At 35.2% G+C, this 17,329-nt stretch overlaps 1 protein-coding gene across 6 annotated transcripts in view; it reads left to right on the top strand.

Annotated features, from left to right (window-relative positions):
• The window catches only part of LOC101900306 (potassium voltage-gated channel protein Shab), a 270,640-nt gene that overhangs the window by 10,545 nt on the left and 242,766 nt on the right, over positions 1-17,329 (top strand). For all 6 annotated transcript variants that reach the window (XM_059131692.1, XM_059131690.1, XM_059131689.1 and 3 more), the window contains one exon: positions 16,066-16,231. The gene's annotated coding sequence lies outside the window, so the exon portion shown is untranslated. The remainder of the gene's footprint in view (positions 1-16,065; positions 16,232-17,329) is intronic.

The following is a 17,329-nucleotide window of genomic DNA, read 5'->3' as shown; positions in this document are numbered from 1 at the left end:
CTCCATCATTTGGAAGGAACTTGAAAATTTTCAAAGAACTTCCAGAAACTACCACTTAAATGAAAACTGTTATATGAAGACTATACGTAAACATGGACCTGTCATAGGCTCTAGTACCTATTACGAACATCACATTCCAAATTTGAAAAAAATACGGTAAGTAATGTCGCTAAAATCATCAAAATACCGAATATCGTGATTTACCGTTATATGGGGGATATACGAAAATATGAACCTACGTACGAATTTTTTCCTCATAGGCTGCAGTACCCATAACCAAATTTAAATACGAAATTTGTTACAATTCCAGTGAATAATGTCGCACAAATCATAAAAACGCCGAGTACCTGGACGTACCGTCATATGAGGGCTATACGAAGACGTGGACCTGCATAAACAAATTTTTGTCGTAGGCTGTAGAACCCATTACGAACTTCAAATATGAAATAATTCCGGTACATACTGTCGCTAAAATCATGAAAATACCGAATGTCGGTATGTACCGTTATATGGGGGCTATACGAAAACGGGGACTTGGCCCATTTACGAACTTAACCTGCCTACTGGTAAACTATACAGGTAAGCAAAATGTTAGGCTTCTATCTCAATTCGTTCGAAAGATAGCGTGATCACAACAGACAGTCAGACAGACGGACATCGCTAGATCGTCTTAGAATTTTACGCTGATCCAAAATATATAAACTTTGTTGGGTCTTTTATAATTTCCCTCCATAGAATGGTGAAGGTCCCCGAAATTGATTCGAAATGCATTTCTGAGATCGTCGCAATTCCATATGCTTTATTTGTTCGATTAAAATTAAAATAATAAATAAATAAACAAAAATTCACCCCACCATTTCATGATATTTCAAAAAAGATTTTCACAAAATGTTTTCTTTAAAAGCATGTCAGCACAACTGACCATATTTTATTGTGGTCGGCACCTCTTCTATTCGATTAGTTGATTAGTTTATTTCTTGTAATTTTCAATGCCTGCCCCTTACATTTTTTAGACTGCATCACTGTTTGAGCGTGGGGCATAGCTGGTGGAACATTTTTTGCCGAACATGGATGGTATTGTCATTGCCGTTGTATTCATTTATGGTTGTTTGTTTTGTGTAAGGTCAGTCCGAACAAGAGATGTACTTCAGAATAATCTGATACGTGTGTGAGCATCATTTCTGGTGTTTATTTTTAGCTCCATCTACCCCATCCACCCCATAATTTTGTGAATGTGCAGACGAATGACAGCATATCGATGTGGCTGATGAGGAACAAGGTTGTTTCCGTTTTTCTGTTGTACTTGTTATTGTTTCATTTGTAATTGATGCAAACATTGTTACTGTTGATATTTCCTAGTAAAATAATAGGTCTGGTAATGAACTTATGGATTTGAATTTTCAAATCCGCCACTAGGTTTTGTCATTCGATTCGAATTTTAAAAGCATTAAAGACAAAGTGTTTCAAAATTGTATTACAAAACTTAATATCTCCAATATGTTTTTATCTATTAATCTTTCCTAAGCAAAATTTATTAGCGGTTGTCAGAAACATATGCAAATGTTGGGCGCCAATTGTGAAAAATGGATGTAAAAAATTACAAACGTTGCTTGAATTTAAATATTTCCACTGTGAAAGATATAAAATAATAGGAAGACATCAATAAAAGTGAGTCATGTACCTTTTGAATAGATAATGATTAGGATTATATTATTTAAATAATTTGAATTACCTTATTCAGTTTTTAAAAACTTTACATAGAAAAACCAGTAAAGAAAGTACTAAAGTCGGGCGGGGCCGACTTTATGATACCCTACACCACTTTGCTAATTTAGTAGAGCTCCACATAACAATAAAAGTTTTTATGGGAGAATTCAATCATACACGCTATGATTATTATTGTAATTTAAAGTTCAAAGAACTAAATATGTCGAAACATTTGTTTTTTTAAATTCGGTTTATATTGCCCATTTTATATATATGGGAGCATTATCCAAAACTGAACCGATCTTGATAAATTTTTGCAGAGATATTTCTGAGCTGTTTTTGATATATTTCCCTGTATATCGTTGTTACGGAGTGCATATTGCGGCTGTGGGTAACAATTATAACAAATCGGATGAACAATATATATGAGAGCTATAGTTATATCTGAACCGATCTTCACCGAATTTGGCATGCTAGCTTCTAGACCCAATTTGGTCGTAAGTGCCAAATTCCATCCCATTTGGACAAATATTAGACGTTTGGTGCAAAATCAAAGGTAAATCGGACGAAGTTATATATGGGAGCTATAGCTATATCTGAACCGATTTCGATCAAATTTGGCATACATATTTTCAGACCTAATTTGGGTGTATATGCAAAATTCCATACAATTCGGGCTTATATTACACGTTTGGTGCACAATAAAAGGCAAATTGGACGAAGATATATATGGGAGCTATATCTAAATTTTGACCGATTATTTCCAATTTCAATAGGGTTCGTCCTTGGGCCAAACAAATGATCTGTGCAAAATTTCATCTGGATCGGGCAATAAATGCGACCTGTACTTTGTTTACAAAAATACATGGACAGACGGACGGACAGACGGACGGACGGACGGACATGCATAAATCGACTCAGAATGTGATTCTATGCAGATCATCAAAAGGAACTATGGGTCTATCTCGTTTCCTTCTGCCTGTTACAAACAAATGCACAAAGACATAATACCCTGACCACCTTGTGGTGTACGGTATAAAAAACTTGAAAGCTGATTTCCACTTGTAGTCCATTAAATTTAACTTGGGATTTTATTTTCCCGGTCTCAGTAGTTCAAAGTCTAGTCAATAATTACAACTCGGCTCTAATGGCTTCAGATGACTACTTTGGTCTTAAAAGGCATGTACTTCTTACTAATTCCAGCTACGTAATTCAAATTCTAAATTCATTTCGGAAGCATACAATGGTTTCCGTCGTCTCTGTACAAAAAAGTCCATTATGTCAATTTGTAGAGAATGTGTCTTTCCGTCAGCGGAAAGTCCAATGATTTTGCTTGCAGAAACTTGTGGATAATTTGTTATACTGACATTTTCATTATACTTTCTACAAATTTCGAGCACGACAAAACATAACAAATATAAATAGAACATATTTTTTTAATTAGAAAGAAAAAGCTGGATATTTTTATGAATCACAATTTCTTATCGTAGGAAATTTATATCAGCACTTAACTATCAAAACACATCAACATGATGGATTGTTTGAATGGGCACCTTGTTGTATTCATAAAATTGTTTAAGTTTGTTGTGCCGAATTTTTTTGCAAATCAGTCAGTTAGTTAGAAAAATATAAAAATGTGTTGTTTTCCTGCACCGCATATTTTTATAAAATAACCGGGGTACATGGTGAGATGAAAAAAATGCAACCAATTTCAGACTGCTGTCATTTCAAAGCCACTCGTTCGACACCTCCTAAAATTATTCCAAGGACAGCCCATTATATTGTTTACAAGCGTTCAAAAGCATTTTGGTGTGAATTTTCCAGAAAAAAAAATTATTCATGTTGGAATTCAAGTGTGACTTCTTTATGTTTGGCTGGAAAACCACAAGTGGCTATCGTTAAAGAACTCCAGCATTTAAATGTGAATACATCTGTCTCGTATCATCGCTCGTTACCGTGATACTGGTAGCGTAGCCCGACATCAAGGAAGTGCAACATAAGCAGAGGTGATTCGAAAAGTAAAGAAGCGGCTTGATCGAAACCCGCGTCGCAGTGGCAGAAAATGGCTCGTGAGCTGGACATATCGCAATATTCAATTCGGCAAATATTGAGAAATGAGCTGGGGTAAAGCAATTCCACAAAGTGCAAGAACTTACAGCGCAACAGAAAGAAAATAGACTAAGAAGAGGTAAAGAGTTGCTTCGCTTGGCCAAAAGTGGTGAACTGCCGAATTCGTTGTCCGGCAGTTTGTAAAAAAAACCATAAGGAGTGGACCGATTTTGCCCATCTTAAAACCAGACTTTGGGTTAATATAAATATTGGGATATGTGAAATTTGAACACAATCGGACTCTCTTTATCCTTTCTCTTTCTGTGCAAAAAATTCTTTTTGAAAATTTCGACATTTTGTGAGGAAGATACCAGAAGGGGTGGAATTAATTAAATGCGAATTACTACCGCCATGTTTTATGTCACACTTGTTCACGCATATATTAACGGCGTAATAATAACCGCGTATAAAGAATTGTATCTATGTTTAAAGAGTTCTCATCTAACACATGAACTTAGAAAATTTACATTTCCGTTTTATACCCTTCACCATATATACATAGAATAGAGGGTATATTCGTATTCCGTTTGTAACTCATAGTGATGATAATTTTCGACCTAACAAATATAATCTTGATCACCGTAAAATTTTAAGACGATATAGTACTGCCTGTCCGTCCGTCTGTTGTTATCACGGAAGAGTCAAATCGAATTATAATAGAAAGCTAAAATTTTGCACAGACCAGTTTTTTGGCTGCAGGCACGTCAAGTTCGCGGATGGGCTATATCGATCCACGATATAGCTCCACGTATATCCCCATATAATGGTAGCCCCGATATTCGGTATTTTGATGATTATAACCATATTTTTCATTGTCTGAATTGTTAATTATTAAATCTAACTTTGTTAATTATGGTCCAAATTAGAAAACTAAAACACTTCATTTCAGCAAACTGCATTCTTAAACTCATTTTCAAGGATTATAAAGCACTATCGAATATTGCCATATCTATATCTGAACCGATTTCGTACAAACTTGGCAGGCCTCGGAACTGGATAATATGATCCAAAAGTCTACGTAATTGGGCAAACGTTGCACGGCTTGTGTGTCATCAATAGAGTTGTGCCAATCCAGTTCTATCAAACTAACTAGTTCCTTATCAAGTTCCGTCGACTGCGGTCATTTGTATGATAACTCTGCGTATGAGTGATATGAATTTTAAGAAACCACCATTACGTTAAGGAACCGGTGTACTGAACTATACACTAGATTGACATGACTCTAATCATTAAAATCAAACTGGAGGGAAACATATAGGACCTTAATCTAAATCTGAACCGATTTTTACATCTATATGATACCTATACCGATAATTGTAGTTATCGAAGGCCGTGAAATAATTAAATTTTTGTGAAACCGATTACCACCAATTCCAATAGGGTTCGGCATTGGATCATTCTAGATATTATCTAAACAGCGTTTAGTCTTATACCCGTGGGAAATAGTAGATTAACAGATTATAGAAATTGAGCATATAATGCGAGGAGATGGTTAAATCATAACGATTTCCAAATGGCAAATAACTTCTTCTATAAAATGTAGTCAAGATTTTCAAAGAAGAATATGGGATTTAAATGAAAACGTTGACCAACAATTAAGTTGGAATTTGGCCTGTGAACTGAAGTATCGAAAATTAGGATCTGACGTTGTAAAGCATCAATAGTTTACTAGTATTGACATTTTTTGCAGAGAGAACTTTTACTCTTTGAGAATTTAAGTGGACATTTTGGTAATTTGTATTAGATATACACACATGATGGAGTGGGCCGATGTTCATATCAGACATAGCACTGATACAAATATTGGATTTATTAAGTTTGAAGAAAGAAGCATCCAATTCTTTCTTGTTCTATACGGAAAAATATTCTCTGTGAAAATGTTGAACTTTTGTGGGGGAGGTACCAGAAGGAGTAGGCTTATATTACCCATATATGAACTCTACGTTTACAACAATATTATAATGTGCCGAGTTTGCATCAAATTGGATACTTCCTTCGAGATTTATCGTTCGCACCAGCCAGCCAGGCAGACAGGCGGGCGGACGGAGTGACGCACACCTCCAGAACGACTCCGAATGTCCTGAAACGAATTTGGACAAATGGCAGCAGAGCATCTTTAGCATTTTAATAGATTTGTGGATTTTTTTAATATTTATCTAACTTTATGAATTAAAACTGTCATAACTCCTAACACGATTTGGTATAGTCAGGTATTTAAAATATTTATTTCTCTGCTGAAAACAGTGGACAGAATTTATCGGCAAATAATGGTTGTGGTATTTTTCACCTTTTCTTGGAATTTGTAATTAAGGGTTTTTAGGAAGAATTAAAATTTTTGCAAAAATGTATAGGTAAAATGTCCCCATTACGCCTTTCGGCTAAAGTCAGCACAAAACAGTAGCTCTCTTTGGGTGCATCGGATTTTTCTGTGCCAGAAATTTTACAATATTGCTTGTTCACATTTGGAGCTTCGCTTCTTTCAAAATTCGTATGAACACATTTGTTATAATTAGAAAGAAAGAGCTGGATATTTTTATGAATCACAATTTCTTATCGTAGGAAATCTATATCAGCACTTAACTATCAAAACACATCAACATGATGGATTGTTTGAATGGGCACCTTGTTGTTTCTTAAAATTTTGTAAGTTTGTTGTGGCGAATTTTTTTGCAAATCAGTCAGTCAGTTAGAAAAATATATAAATGTGTTGTTCTCCTCCACCGCATATTTTTATAAAATAACCGGCGTACATGGTGAGATGAAAAAAATGCAACCAATTTCAGACTGCTGTCATTTCAAAGCCACTCGTCCGACACCTCTTAAAATTATTCCAAGGACAGCTCATTATATTGTTTACAAGCGTTCAAAAGCATTTTGGTGTGAATTTTCCAGAAATGTTACAATATTGCTTGTTCACATTTGGAGCTTCGCTTCTTTCAAAATTCGTATGAACTATTTGCAAACATTCTGGCACATTACCATTCCCCTCCGTTTTTCAAGCGTATAAAAAATAAGCACTACCTTGGAATTGGATACATATATCAGGGCTGTCGAGTCGAGTCGAGTCAATTGTCAGTCAGACTCCGGTGTTGTCCTCTGAAAAACTTTTTGTTTCATACCTACAGTAGTAGATTTTATCGTGGATCAAATCAAAAAATCTTGGTATCTACTCATTCAGAATTTAAGATTGTGGAATGTGAACCGACAGTGAGAATTCAATACCGTTTCAACCTCAAAAATTCTGAAAATTAGGATACATGGAATCATGGCGGAAGTACATGCAGGGTGATATAAAAAACTGCAACAAAGTCAAACGCCATAATTTTTACATTTTTTTGAAATGTTATTGAATGAAAGCAAAAAATGTCGAAAATAGCATCAAATTTTAGAATAAGTTTAGATTTGTTTGAATTTGTCAAATTTGGCACGAATTATGGCCTTCAAACGGCCAATGAAACCGTCACACGCTGGATGAATGTTGCTCTGCGGTATTTTGGCCCATTCCCGGCGAAGCGCTTGCTTGAGGTGATAGACACTTTGGTATTTTTAGTGCCAAACTTGCTTTCCAAAAGACTCCAGACACAACAGTCCAACGGATTGGTATCCGGAGATTTTAGTGGCCACTGTGCGCTAAAAATGAAGAGAGGAACCTTTTGTAAGCATTCGTGGGTGGTGCGTGCTGAGTGCGATGGTGCTGAGTCCTGTTGGAATGTCCAAGGTCTGCGGCCAAAATGTTTGCATTCCCAAGGCTTTAATACACCCTCCAGAATATTTTCGCAATAATATTCGGCATTTATTCTGATGCCACGGTCGATCAATACGAGCGGAGAGCGACAATCGACTGTTATGGCGACCCACACCACCACCATGGCTGGCGCTTGAGTTTTGGTGGCCGAAGGTTCACATTTTCAGCTGACCTCTTTGGCAAGTAAACATGATAATTCAGCAAATTCGCCAGCTCACCACTTTCGGCCAAGCGAAGCAACTCTTTAGCCCTTTTGCGTCTATTTTCTTTCTGTTGCGGTGTAAGTTCTTGCACTTTTTTGGAATTTCAATGGCTTTACCCCGAGCTCATTTTTCAACATTTGCTGAATGGAATATTGCGATATGTTCAGCTCACGAGCCATTTTTCGGCCACTGCGACGAGGGTCTCGATCAAGTTGCTTCATTACTTTTCGAAGCATTTTCACTGATGTTGGTGTTTTCTCCCGTCCACTTCCCTGACATCGGGCTACGCTACCATTATAACGGTAACGAGCGATAATACGAGACACAAAAGATTTATTCACAATTAAATGCTAGAGTGCTCTAACGATAGCCACTATAAAGAAACCACAATATCACGCTTGAATTCGCGAATAACTTTTTTCTGGAAAATTCTCACCAAAATGCTTTAGTACGCTTGTAAATAATATAATGAGTCTGAAGTTGGTCGTAGTTTTTTCATATCACCCTGTAACTTGATATCCCGACTCGCCAAAATAACCGCCAATTTAGTTTGAAAATGCATCTGAGTTCTTAGATACACTTGAAGTAGAATGGTTCCGTAAAATGAAACCTGTGTCAAATAGAAAAAATCTACTTAAAAAACCCGAAATAGCCACAGCTTGTTAAAAATTGAGGATACCGAATATCAAGAGGCTAATTAATATTCATGGGGTTTTACTTAAACCTGGACCGATGTAGCGCCATTTCCAATAATAGTCATCCTATACAACACAAACTATTGAACCAATTTCAAAAACTAAAAGACGAACGTCGTAAATCGGCTCATTTTATACTAATCCAGAATATTTGTTGAGTATTTAAATGTGTTCTTCAAGGGGTCCTGGGGAAATTTCAATTTTTGTTTTGCTCTAACTTTATTTTCAAACTTTCTTAATCAACGAAAAAATGAACTTAAGGCCGACTCTGGCAAATTTGTTTGACTTCGCTACCCAGATAACTATACTGCCGAATCTTACGCGTAAATGCTTTAATCAAATTGTCTAAAAAAATAAATGCTTCGTTTATTTGTTAGTGCTAAAAAACTGTCATTGCCAAGGCGCTACAAAGTCCGAAGAAGACCATAATTTTGGTCTAAGCCACAGATGGAACTGAGTTCATTTAAAAAATAGAAAAAAAAAAAAAAACAAATGTCTATGCATATTTGCCACAACATTTTATATGTACTGAGTTTTAATTTGTCGAGAAAAGAACGAATGACGTATATCCTGTTTCATGTTTCACTGCAGTTTCGTAACATTCCTCAGTGTATTTCGTGCCAAATAACAATTCTGCTTAAATATTTTTAATGTAAATTGATATGAAATTGTTTGCATTTGCCCTACCCCCAAAAAGTATATAAAAAGGGTTTCTGCTTCTGAGGCTTTTGCACACAGCGAAATTGAATAAATTTGCCAAAATAAATGTCGAAAGCTGATAATTGCCACTTGGAGTAATTAACAATTTGAACAAGTGCGTCAGTTTTCATATCACAGCGTGTCACGAAGTCCAGCAAAATCAAGGTTTTCTTGAAAGAATTTATCGCAAACTTTATTGCTTTCGCACAGGCATTTGTGTTTTCTTTTGCCGAAGCCATCTCTGGCAAATGTAGGTCAGTGTTAAAGAACGGTTTCAGGAAAACGGAAATCGGCCAAACAGTGAAAAAAAGTGGAGCTACAAACTTGATTGCGTTGCAGGGAAACAACGCCAACACATACGCATAGATGTGCACACCAAGCGAAAGAAGTTGAACATAGAAGTGCATAAAGAGAATAGAAAATCAGTAGACAAAGGCGAGTACGTAGCGAAACAAAAGGAAAACATCTTCTCACTCTGCTGACAGTGTGAACGCCATCAGTGGCAAACCACCCAACAAAGGAGACGAAGAAGAGACACCAAACCACTAAATGGCTCAAAGGACACAATTCTGTTTTCAAGACATTCACTGCTCTTTAGGAGTTTCGTTCTCTCTCTCTCCGTAGAGATACGGGTGCAGTGCTCCGAGAATGTGTTTGTGAGAGCAAGTAAATGAGAAAGAGAAAGTGACGTGATAAATTGAGAGCACATTTTTAAGAGTTGCGAGAGAAAGAGAGATTCCAAAGGCAGTTTAGTTGTTGTGATTTTGCGCCATTCACGTCCATGGTCTTGAAATCAAGAACTTACAAACATTGTAGCCACAGTTTCCAAGAACACGTCAGATAGTTACAACCACGAATGTATTTCGTTTGTTTGATTCGAATAAAAGAATAAATAAAAATATATAAAATTCAGTCCAATTCAAGAAATAATAAATCCGTGGCAATGCCCTGGTGAGAAAAAATAAAATGTGTCGTACGATTGATTAATATTTAATAAAAGTCTTCCCAAGTGAATAAATTATGAAAAGGTGTTTTTAAAAAGAACCGAACACAAAAAAGAAAAGAGAAAGTAAAACAAAATTTCAAATTAATACAAAAAAAAAAAAAAAACACATTTCATTGTTCGGTATTTGTGTGCCTTCCTGCCTGCCTGCTTATTGACAGTGCGAACAGGGTGGCGAATGAGTTACAGGAAAAAGGGCAGAGATAAAATCCAAAATTGAAACTGCCATTGGTTGAAACAATGTGTACTGACTGAACAAAGCAATTGCCTGTCGGGTTTTGTGTATGCGTTTGCGACAAGCCCATCCAGCATAAAAAGTGAAAAACTAATAAATAAAAACGAAAATATTTTCAACTAATAAATGCATAAAGGGTAATAGATGTTTTCATTAATATTAATTATTTCAAAGTTGATTTGACTTGGTTTCAATTCAAAAAAAATATTGGATCATTGAAACTCAGTGTCTCTTTTGAGAATGCTTTATTCCATTGCAACTGCTCATCTCTTGGCACTTGATGTCCTTGAACTTTAGAGATGTGCCAATTAGTTTTTGTTTTTTTTTTTTCACTTTTATCTCAGATACAATACGAAAGTCATAAATTCTTTAAAAAGCTCCGTCACAGTAGCTCTTCTATGAAAATCAAAATTCAAGCAATTTGTAATCAGTTGGTATTTTCGATTAAGAGTTCATTTACAAATCAATAAAAATATATGCATCTATGAATTCCTGAAATGTGTACGGGAGACAAAGGTCCAATTTCTCTTTTCTGCACCTTACGCCACTCTTTGGTACAGGTGTTTGTAACATGCAGAAGGAAACCAATATTCCATGTATTTTGTAAGCAAGGTACTGGTCGCATATGTTATCCGCTTGAGGTGAAATTTTCCACAAATCATTTGGTTGCCCCAGGAAGGACCCCTATTGAAATTGGTAAAATTCGATCAAATTTAAAATATATTTCCAATATATATTTTCGTCCAAATTGGACAAATGGGAAATCAAGCGTGATAGTGTGATTTCTTTATATTTGGCTGGAAAACCACAAGTGGCTATCGTTAGAGCACTCCAGCATTTAAATTTGAATAAATCTTTTGTGCCTCGTAGCATCACTCGTTACCGTGGTACTGGTAGCGTAGTCCGACGTCAAGGAAGTGGACGGCAGAAAACAGCAACAACAGCAGAAATGGTTCGAAAAGTAAAGAAGCGACTTGATCAACACACGAGCTGAACATATCGCAATATTCCATTTGATAAATATGGAAAACTGAGCTCGGGGTAAAGCCACTGAAATTCCAAAAAAAAAAAAAATGCAAGAAATCACACGGCAACTTTCTTTCTGACACTAAAGAGCTAAAGAATTGCTTCGCTTGTCCGAAAGTGGTTAACTGCCGAATTTGGGTTTCTCCGATAAGAAAACATTCGTTGTCGTTCGTTGTCAAAACATCCACATATAACTTTCTCCAATTTTATATTTATTGTGCATCAAATGTGTAAAATCAGCCCAAATTGGATGGGGTTTTTTGCACACAATGCATATTTTTTAATACAATCCTTCTCGAAGTCATCTGATGCACTCCATGGCAATGTTATTTGGTACGAGGATTACCTCCTTGAAATTCGGAGGAAATCGATTCAGAGTTGGTTATACCTCCCACATCTTAATTTCTTTCTGATTCCAAATTATAACTGCTCTAAAGCCACAATACGCATTCAAAAATGGTTAAGTATAATATGCTGTATAGTATCGTGAAAATAATTAAATTTCATATGCACTAGATGATTGCAAAATAGAACAAAGAAAAAAGCTGTAAATTCGGCCGGGCCGAACTTTGAATACCCTCCACCATTTGTAACGAATTTAGCAATTCTCAAAAACAAACAAAATCCGTTAAAAATCAATTTTAGAGACTATACGACGACATGGACCAGCATAGGTAACTTTTATCATAAGCCATTATAGTAATTAGATGCGGAACTTAAAAAAATCGGTGAATAATGTAGCAAAATCATACGAAGACATGGACCTGCACAGACAATTTTCTGTCTTAGGCTGTAGTCTCCATTACGAATTTCATATACCAAGTTTGAAATAATTCCGGTGAATAATGTCGCTAAAATCATCAAAATACCGACTATCGGGGGTACCGTTATATGGGGGGCTATACCAAAACGTAGACCTACATGGCCCCTTTTTATACCAAAAGTCCTGCAGACATTTGTGTAAAATGGTATCAATCTACTTCATTTTGTTCGGAACAGACATCTGTCCGTCCGGATAGACGGACGGACATCGCCAAATCGACATAGAATTTTATGCTGATCAAGAATATATATACTTTGTGGGGTCTAAAATGTATATTTCGAGGTGTTACAAACGGAATGACAAATTTAATATACCCTCCATACTATAGTGGAGGGTATAAAAAAGGGAAAGAATGTCGTTGGGGGCATGTCATTGGAAGTAATAACTTGCCAAACTGCCATCAATGGTGAAGAATGTAATTAAAAGAAGCTTTCGTTCTATTTTAGAAAACTGGGGTTGAATTTCCCTGCAACTGCATTTTTATGTTTGCCGATGGAGGGGCTAAACTTGCGATATTCTGAAAGATGTGATCATCTCAATCACTGCAACGTTCAACGATCGGAAATTTAAACCTGGATCTGCAGTTGAATGTGTAGTATCAGACAGGAAAATAATTTGCCTTGAAAATAGTACAGGAATAAATTATCATGCTTTCACTTACCAGTAATGCAGAAGCTCTGCTATGTCGTTGTTTTTAGCCTCTTGGTAACGTTGAAGTTATGTTCGTTCTTGTTTTGACAATATTTGAAACGGTCTATCACATCTGAATTATGAACTTCGTTTGATGGGCGGAAGATATAAGTGCTCGTCAATAGGGAGGAAGGACGCGTCAAAACTATTGCAAATATTCATGACATCCGTTCTTTGTAGCCTTTCAGTTTCGTTTTCAGTTTCCATGCAGACAGCCAGTTTCATTGTCAGTTGGTTTTTCATTTTTTTTGTCGGTGTCGGTTTGCAACAACATTTTCAAGGAGCCACGGAAAGAATAGTCCGTTGTTTGCATTAATTCGATACAAGTGAATAATTCTCTCCTTCCGTAATGGCCGTTTGGGGTTTCCTGTTTTCTTTTTTTCTCCTGTCGTAGACTGAATAAATTTTGTTTATCAAAATGCCAAAAAAGAAAACAAAAGTTTTGCATTTTGATTCTCGTTCTCTTTCAAATAGAAATCTATATATATAAAAGAAAGTTGTGTTAGTTACTACGCTTATAACTTAAGAATCGCTGGACTGATTTTAACGATTCACACAAATTCGGAATTGTCTCCTCTCCGAAAAGGATAATATCCAAAAAAATCACGTAAAAATGTGATATATTAACATTTTCATTTTGACTTTTGAAATGTACAATAGTAATGTTTTATTTTGCATGATTTTTTTCCATTTTGACTTACTTTTTTCTAATGTACATTTGTAGTGTTTTTTATATTTTATTTTTGAATTTTTATTTTGAATTAATTGACTTGATTTCTTGAGAACTGATATTGATGGCGGGTTACACGGAAGTGTAGTGCCGAATTATGTGGTGGCGAAATGGAATATCGAAATAATTGAACGCGGTCACACCAAAGTTAAAGATAATTACTTTTTCAAAATCGCTAAAAAATCACAAAAAAGAGATCTCATTGCAAAAATTCTCAAATCGGAAAAAAATCTAAAAAAAAATCATTGGAATCGAATTTAAAAATAATAGTACATTCTATTGACAATCTTTACAAGGATCTTTAAACATTTGCTGTAAAAATTCAGCGAACAAGTTGAAGATTTTTTCAATTTGTATTATCTTATTGAATTCAATGGAATTTTTTGTGAACAAAATAAAGAATAATTTTTCAATCTATATAATTTTTACCAAAAAATTAAATAAGTGCGAAATACTATGTAAACTGACATCTACCTTTCAACTCCAGGGCCTACACCGTTTTTCAGCTGGAAGATGCGAACACATTTAAACAAACAAAAATGACCGAAAAAAACCTAATGGGGCTCATTTCAAAGCCTGGACCTACTTCTTTCATGTGACAATAATCCGTCCAATGAGAGCTCAAAATGCAAAATTCTTTGGGAGTGCAATCAGTAAAATACCAAATATAAAGGGTGCAAAATAGTAGAGCGAATGGGACTTTTAGTAAGAAAAGGATTTATATCCTTTCCAAACATTCAATATACCTTAAATCGCTTTTGCAGGTCATGATATCGATCATAATTCTCGGATAAGGGTACAACCCTATTTAACCCATATTTATATAACCTCCGTATGATTTAAGATATTTTTGCGGTCTTGGCCACTTTTTTCTTTGTTTGGCCCTTATTTGGCATCTTTGTTTCTAAGGGGTAGAGAACCTCTTCGCATAAAATTTGAAATTTTCAGAATAAGGTCAATATTTGTCTTGACCACATTCATCAATTGATTTGGCTAAAAAATTGTATTTATGCTACTCTGGGGTGGGGAACCATCATACAGAGTGCCACATAGGAATTTATTTAAGTAAAGTCCCCATATTAGAGTATCCCCAAGTCCACTTTCACATCTAATGTGTGGTCAGAAAAGAAAATATTGTATTCTATTGAATTTGTGACCCCCAGGAGAATATTGGTTAGGAACGTATATTTGGGATGTAGATCTATATGAAATAATTTGTGAAAACATGAACAAATTACAAATATAAGAAAGTAGCACGGGACCAAATATTTGTTGAGTCGTCACTGAATTATACTATGATGAAAAATATGGTCTTTATGGGGTCTCCAACTTACAATTTAAATGGCAAATAAAATTAATTCCCATCTTACGGTAATGGGTGTAAAATAGTAATTATATTTGACTATTCTGAAATCATTCTGTCCTCATTTATGAGGTGGATAAAACTATTTTTACTTATTTAAATCACTCGAATTTTTCAGTTTGACATGCTATGCTGTTCCGCTATATTTTTAATTTGGCCTCTATTTGTCATCTTGGATTATAAGAGGTAGAAGAAAGTTTTCAATATAGGTCGGAGTAGTGCCCATATAAAGGTACCTCCTGATTTTACCATATTTCTAAGGATTTGGCTAAAAATGTGTATTTGCGGGGTGAAAATCTTACACAAACATTTCAAGATATCTACAAAATTTTAGAATTTTCTCCATGTAATAGTACCCCCTCAAGTTCACCTTTTGGTGGACAAACAGACAGACATGGTTAGTGGGACTTATGAGGACTCTAATGCACAATGTAAGGTGTTACTGGGTTTAAAAAAGTAATTAACTTTGGCTATTCTTAAATCATTCGGCCCTCAGTTATGAGGTGTAGAAAATACAGTAAATTCCAAATTATTGCTCATTTGACTGGAAAATTTTGCTACGATTTTTACCATACTAAAAATTAATTTAATCCCTTACATGGGGATACGATTAATATATACTTTTTAATAGATTTGTACATCCACACATTTGAAGCCCTCGGTTTAAATATGAAAGCCCACGGCTTAAATATAGGCACAGGTATTTCAAAACACTTTTAATCGACCAGTACGTGAACACTTATATCAGTCATATCAGTGAATAATTATGCTTGGGAAAATATGCATAATAGACAAAAACTACGGGCCGGCAACGCGGACCGGGCCAGCTAGTTTTGTATAAATTTGAATAAAAATAGTATTCCATTTTGGCTTTTGCTCAGCCATGTTTTGGTGTTAAGTCGGCCGGGTCGTTTCCCTTTTGAATTTGAATGCAAAAATCATAATTTTGAATCAAACAAAGAAACTTGTTTAAGCAGGCGACGACCCGTTTCTGTGTGTGCTTTATTGAAACGATGTTTCTTTTCTTTTTTTTTTAGAAAATTTAAATAACCAAATTTTCAACAATAGCTAAGTGGAGAACACAAAAGTGATAATAATTCGCCACGAAAAATAAATGTTATCCAGAAGAGTTAAATACAATTGTGGAATATAAAAAAATTGGACAGTCTTCAGAGAAGAGAAAACAATAAAACCATATTTGAGGTAAGTTTTTTTTTTTTTTTTTGATAACGAATTATTAAGCGCTTTAGTTTTTTGCTAAAGAAGTAGAAGAATATGAATTGAGGGAAGCGTGAGATGAGCTGAGGTTCCTTTTTTATTATCGGGTGATGGGTCAAATCAACACTGAAATTAATTTTGAGTAGTTTGAATAATCAAAATGCTATCCCCAAAACTCGATATTTTTATACTCCCAATATCATGGAGTCAGATGGACAAGTCGTAGTCGGGCACCACGGAATAAAAAATATTCATATTTTTTTTAAGGTATTTCGATAATTTTCCATAAAAATAGCAGAGGTCGACAATGTTCTTGGAGAATTTTTATACTCCCAATATCATGGAGTCAGACGGACAAGTCGTAGTCGGGCACCACGGAATGAAAAATATTCATATTTTTTTAAGGTATGTTCATAATTTTCCATAAAAATAGCAGAGGTCGACAATGTTCTTGTCCGCATTAAATTGAAGAATGAATCATTCATCTTCATTTATTTATTTATTGTTTATTTATTTTTTTTTTAATATTTTAATTTGCATATATGTGGAGAGGTATAGGACTATCTTACACCAAATTTGATACATCTATTTGTTCAAATTATGGAGGAAGTTTTGTATGGACGATATATGTCAAAAACAATATAGTGCTTGCGCTTGGAACAAATCAGTGTGACAATTATACGACGACGTGGACCTGCATAGGCAACTTTTGTCACAAGCTATTACAATATTCAAATGCGAAACTGGAAAAAAATCTGTTTATAATGTAGGTATAATCATCAAAATTCCGAATATAGGGAGTTGTAAAACGTGGATCTGCACAGACATTTTTTGTCATAGGCTGTAGTATCTATTACGAACTTCAAATGCGAAATTTTAAACAATTCCGGTAAATGTCGCTAAAATCATCAGAATACCGAATATCGGGAGGTACCGTTATATGGGGGCTATACGAAGAAGTGGGCCTACATGGCCCATTTTCTGTTTTATGCAGTAGTATCTATTACGAACTTCAAACGCGAAATTTTAAACAATTCCGGTAAATGTCGCTAAAATCATCAGAATACCGAATATCAGGAGGTA

This window comes from Musca domestica, unplaced genomic scaffold (genome assembly GCF_030504385.1).
Source record: "Musca domestica strain aabys unplaced genomic scaffold, Musca_domestica.polishedcontigs.V.1.1 9, whole genome shotgun sequence".
NCBI classification, from domain to species: domain Eukaryota; kingdom Metazoa; phylum Arthropoda; class Insecta; order Diptera; family Muscidae; genus Musca; species Musca domestica.
The sequence above is the reverse complement of the archived record's forward strand: the minus strand, read 5'-3'. Positions and strand labels throughout refer to the sequence as shown.